The 6000-nt window shown below is 23.5% G+C and overlaps 1 protein-coding gene across 14 annotated transcripts in view; it reads left to right on the plus strand.

The window, feature by feature from the left end:
- LOC117177967 (calcium/calmodulin-dependent protein kinase type II alpha chain) overlaps positions 1–6000 on the plus strand; it is a 590749-nt gene that overhangs the window by 504147 nt on the left and 80602 nt on the right. The window lies entirely within an intron of this gene.

Genomic DNA, 6000 nt, shown 5'->3' on the forward strand with positions numbered 1-6000 from the left:
AGCCAGAAGAGTCGAGGCCGGGAAAGAAGTCAAAGTTTAAGGTTTAAGCTCGGCTTTGTTATGTTTTAATTAATTAAACTAACAGCGCTCTTCCGTCGCTTTTTATGACTTTTTTCCTCTACTGAAACTCGCAATAAAATTATTGTTATTGCTGTAATTAGTGCACACATCGATCCATTCTCACACAAAAAAACATACACGTACTCGATTAATCATTTTTATTTTTATTTACGACTCTCCAATTACTCTAACTTTTTTTTAGTTACGACAAAATTTACATGACATATAGACAGATTAATATTTTACACGAGATTTAATTACGATCTGTGAGTTCTAACTTTTTCATTTGAGTTCTTACATTTTATATGCTTTTTTATATTTAATATAATTTTTTAGTATTATTATTTTATATTTTATTTATATTTTATTCACTTACTTTTATTTTTTATATTATATTATTATTAATCAACAGTAATCTATTAATTATTACTACTAAAAATATCGGTTGTGGTTTTTAGAATTCAAATCCGACACCCATTTTTGAATACATGCCAGGTTTTTGAAATTTTGAAAGGCATTTGAAAAAAAATAAAGAATCGTAATTAAAGTAGATGTAGATTTTGTGCACCAAAAGCGATACTTATTTGTTTTAAACAAATGAATTTTTTTAGATAATTGCAAAATTGCCTAAACAAAAAAATCTTACTCTCCGTATTATACAAATATAAATTGTTTAAGCAATTGAAAAATATTTTTAATAAAAGATATGACCTCACATACAAATTAGTTTATGAATATTTGTCAAATTGATTATAATTGTTCACTGTACTGAATAATAATAATTAGGAAAGATTAAAAATATTCAAATTAATTGAATCATTCAAGCTAGGGGCAAAAATTTGTGGGTTAAGATCCGGAAAAAGTATACAACAAGAATATATTTTTAATTTTTTAATCAATTAATTTTTTCATTGAAAAATTTCAAAATATATCCTTTCAATGTAAAAAATGTGGGGAGTTTTTTTAAAGTACAGTTTTTTCTAGTAAAAAAATAAATGAAACAAGTTAAAAAATTGTTTTTCTCAAACCGAAAAAATATACTATTATTTTTCTACCATTGAACGCAAATTTGTTGTGTATTTTTAAAAAATTTAAAATTTGCCAAAAATCCTAAATAATAAAGAAATTTCTAAATCACATAAAAAATTGTTACGTAAAAGAAAAATTATAACATATTTATCTGGTTCAAGTTGAAGAAATTTAAGTTTCAATTAATTATTTTGCTTTTTTGAATTTTTTTTGTTCATTAGTACAAAGTAGACACATAAAAATCGCCATAATTTTTGAAATAATAGACAGTTCTGAAATTTTCAAATGAAAAAGGAAGCAAAAAATATCAACCGATTTCAGACGTTTTTTTTTGGGCATTTTCAGGTTAAAATACAAACGGTTCGAGGGTGTCAAAATAAAAAGGTATTGGGTGAAAAATATTTATTTGGACAATTCTTATGATGTGGGTAAACTTTAATTTAGAGCAAGTGGACAACAAGTAGTTATTTTTCCTACAAGCTAATATTTTTATCTTTAAAAAACTGGCTGATTTCAAAATCTCAAAAATTGTACATGTTGCAAAAAAGTTGGGTTTGGATTTTAATCCAGGGAACTACCGAGGACTAAATAAGCATAAAAAATAAAATCGAAATGAAAAATTCAAAAAAAAAAAGAAAATTGCCGAAAAATAAAAGTTTATAATTTCGAAAATTCGGGAACATTAAAATTCCCGACAGTTAATTATATTGTCGAATTTGAAACTTCCGGAAATAAAATTATCTACACAAGGAAATTTCCGAATCCAAATAGTTAAGCAATTGTTAAACAATAAAATAAGAAATGAAATACTTTTGTTTCTTGAAAATATTTTTTATTTCATTTATAATTCCTTTATTTATTCATTATTATCACAATTTTTGAATTGCTGAGATTCGAAAATTTTATGCTGGCAATTTTATTTTGGCAATATTAAAAACCGTCGAGACTTTTATTTTTTAGAGATATTCCAATTCAGAAACTAGAGATGTCGGTAACTTTTTATTTCGAATTATTTTGGGGAATTTTTCAGACGTTTTTTAAATATTCCTTTTCAAAAAAAATTCTAAAGCAAAATTATTTATTTTCAATCATTAGAAATTTTCAAAATGTCAAATTTTTTGTTTACCGTCTCACGGATCGGTAAATTAAAGCGCAAGAAACTTGCGGAAATGGATCCGTCTGACCAAACACGGTTTAATACTACTGTGGTTAGTTGAACGTAACTATTTCTTGACGATCGAATTGATGTTACGTGTACATTTAATGCTTCTATTGTATACACTGTTTGAAAAAATAATTTTTTCTAAATCAGAAATTAAAAATTAAATGAATAATAATAACAATTTAAATCATTTTTAATTTATACAAATTTCCATTTTAAATGATTGCTTCGAGCAAATAATTTTTAAGAAGGAGAAAAAATCTGTCTTGGTTTGGATTTGAACCATTTGGTGCTATGGTTACGTAATTATTTAACGTTCCACGCATAGATAGTGGCATTCCCGGGTCAAATCCTGGCCGAAGCAGATTTTTTTCGCTTGATAATGTACTTAATCGAATTAATCGTTTTATTATTAAAATTTGTATTAATTAAACAATTTTAAACTCGAGCTCAGATATCTCTGAATAAATAAATAATTTAAAGCTGGAACTTCGTAGAAATTTGTATTCTTTTTAAAAATGACAAAAGTTTTCTGAGAAAATTAATTAATAAGAAAAGTAATTATAATTTATCTTGTGTATACAATGGAAACAAAACACTAAAAAAAATTTACATCAATCTGAAAACGAACGTATGTAATGTTGTACAACACAATACACAATTTGATGTATTTCTTACATTTGCAGAAAAAAATGCACGATAGATTTTACAAAAAAATTAATTTCTAGAACTAATTTCTTAACGATATGTTTTATAAAAAAATATATTTTAAATATTAATAAAAGTATAAATTTTATTGGGACGCATGCGTAAAATATAAATTTATAAAATTAATGAGACTGGGGTCTTCTTTTGCCTTTCTACCTGAAATTCAACAGTTTAAATATTTGTTCCAACAAAAGAAAATTCTTAGGAGTTCTGCCAAAATTGCCGGGAAACCCCGAAAAATGTGTTTTTCTTTTTTTCGTTCAAAATTTTTCGTTGTATTGAAAAATTAAATCAAAATTATACGTTTCTAATAAATTCATATTTTTTGGTTTATTAAAATTTTGCATAAAAACTTGTTTCCTACTCGATATATATTGAAGAAAGCTGCAAAAAAAAATCTTTTATATTTTCAAAATTATTGGGAATTTTTTATTTTCTATAACAACAAAAAACTACCCAATTAGGGGTTTGAAAGGGACGAAATTGCTGATTTATATTTTTAATGTAATCCACTTGTAAGTAAAATAAAAAAGTTCCCCCTTATTTTAAAAAAAATATGAAAATAATTTTTATACTTTTTTACCCTTCTTTCAATTTCTTTGAGAAGCTTTGTTTAAATAAAAAATTAATGTAACAAATAATTTTTCATTGAATCAAAAACATGTTTTTTCAGGTTGTTGGACAATTTAAAACAAACTCCTAAGAATTTTTTTATCGACACTAAATTTTACACGGTTCCTTTTCCGAAACTGGTATTTTACGCTGTGCCTTACTGAATTAATTGCTACTAATAATTGAGAACCTAATCTCGAATCGTGCATTTTTTTCAAACAAAAATTCTAATAAATTATTGTTTAATTATCTTCGTTGGTTTCCGCATTTCTCTCAATCCAAGAAATTTTTTAGAGAGCCAAAATAAGTAAAAATTGATTGAATTAGTTTTTAAGTAAGTCCATTAATAATTTTATAGTATTGAGAAAAATTGTTATATTTCTTAATCAACAAAAAAAGGCAACTTGCTTTTGATTGTTGTTATTGCAGGGAGTCTACTCTGTCTGGAAAACCTGACCTTGTCTGGAAATTTTTATATAGCTGGAAAAACATGGAAACGTCAGGGAATTTTTTTTAAGTTAGGGATTTTTTTCTCAATCGTGTTTAACTCCTTGTTAAATTTTCATATAAAATTAAATAAAAATGATTCTTTATTTGTAAAAGTAGCTTTATGTTACCGTATTTAACTATTTTGTTGAAAATTAGTTTCTTTTTTTATTTTGAAATTAATTGATTAAAACATTTTTCGTTCCGAATTAATTTTTTTTAATGCAAATTTTATTATTCGGTTAAAAGTAAAAACTCGTTTGTTAAAAATCATTTTTGGTTTTGAAGGTAAATCATTTTAATTAAAATTTAATATTTTTTTTTCCTTACCTAAAAGTCAATTATTTTACTGAAAATTTAACTATTCTAGTTGAAACTTTAACAACATTGTTGATTTTTTTTTGCTTGTTAAAAAATAATCTTTTTAACTAAAAATGTAAACAACGTTTCCAATGTAATATTCCATCATTTTAGCTGAAAATTCATCTCTTTGGATCAAAATTAGTTTTATCAACTGAAAATTTTCCTATTTAATTTTTGGTAGACAATTTATATTTCCTTGATTAAAAATTTAAGTTTGTTGAAAATTCAACTATTACAGTCATAAAATCATAATCTTAGTTGAAAATTCTTCACTTTTATTAAAAATGTAACTTTTTTTTTAATTCCTTTTCTGTATTGGATATTATTTTTTTTTTGTTATTTGAAACTTTAATTATTCCATATATTGCTAAAAATGGATCTTTTTAGTTTTAAATTGAACTATTTCGTTAAAAATTGATTTTTTTGTGTTAGGTAAAGATTCATTATTCTAGTTTAAAATTCATCAGCTTCGTTGAAAATTAATTTTTTTTAACTGGAAATTTATCTATTCCAATTTTGGTTCAAAATTGATCTTCCTGCTTTAAAATTCTTCTTTTTTGTAGAAAATTCAAATATTCCAGTTAAGTATTAATAATTTTATTCGAATATTTAACTTTTTTAAAAAAAATCCACTTTTACAGTTAATAATTCATCAATCGATTTGAAATTAATCACTTTTTTTAGAAACGTAATGAACTCTTTCCTTAAATTAATTTTTTGGTTTAAACATTATTATTATTTTTTAACTGAACATGTAAATATACTAATTTTTTTTTGCTGAAAATTTAACTACCACAGTTAAAAATTCGTAATATTTAGTTGAAAATTCAGCAATTGGATTAAAAGTGTAACTATTTTGTTGAATTTTTTTTTCTAATTAATTTTTTGTATTAAATTTTAACTATTCCATTGATGGTTAAAAATTGATGTTTTTTAGTTTTAGATTCAACTGGTTCGTTAATAATTCATGTATTTTGTTAAAAAATATTATTACTGGTTAGAAAATAAATCTATTTTTCAGTTGAAAATAAAATTACTTGATTAAAAGTTCAATTATTTTGATAAAAATTCAGAATTTTGGTTTAAAATTTATTTTTTTTAGTTCAAACTTTAATTATTTGCTTGAAAATGTATATTTTCTAGTTGAAATTCCACTATTTGGTACTTTGGAAAAAATTCCAAATATTATTTTTTTACGGTTTTAGTATTATTCAATTATTTTATTAATCGATGATGCTATTATATTTAAGAATATCTTGTAAAATAAGTTATCAAAGCTTTACAAATTAAACGTATTAATTGAATCTTTCGAAACCGAAAAAGTTATTTACAATAAATTAGCGAAATTGTTTACATATTCCGAGTTTATTATTTTAAATAATGCGAAATATTTGAATGTGAAAAACTGTAATTGTCAGGGAATTTTTATCCGGGATTTGAGTAGACACCCTTTATTAAAATTAAAAATGGTGAAAAATTTATGAAAAAAACGTTTCTGAAACCAACAAAGTTCAAACTACAGTATTTGAAAAAGTGGAATTCGTATCGTTTTGATTAATTAATTAATTATTAAATTATTA

This window comes from Belonocnema kinseyi, chromosome 8 (assembly GCF_010883055.1).
Source record: "Belonocnema kinseyi isolate 2016_QV_RU_SX_M_011 chromosome 8, B_treatae_v1, whole genome shotgun sequence".
Lineage (NCBI taxonomy): Eukaryota > Metazoa > Arthropoda > Insecta > Hymenoptera > Cynipidae > Belonocnema > Belonocnema kinseyi.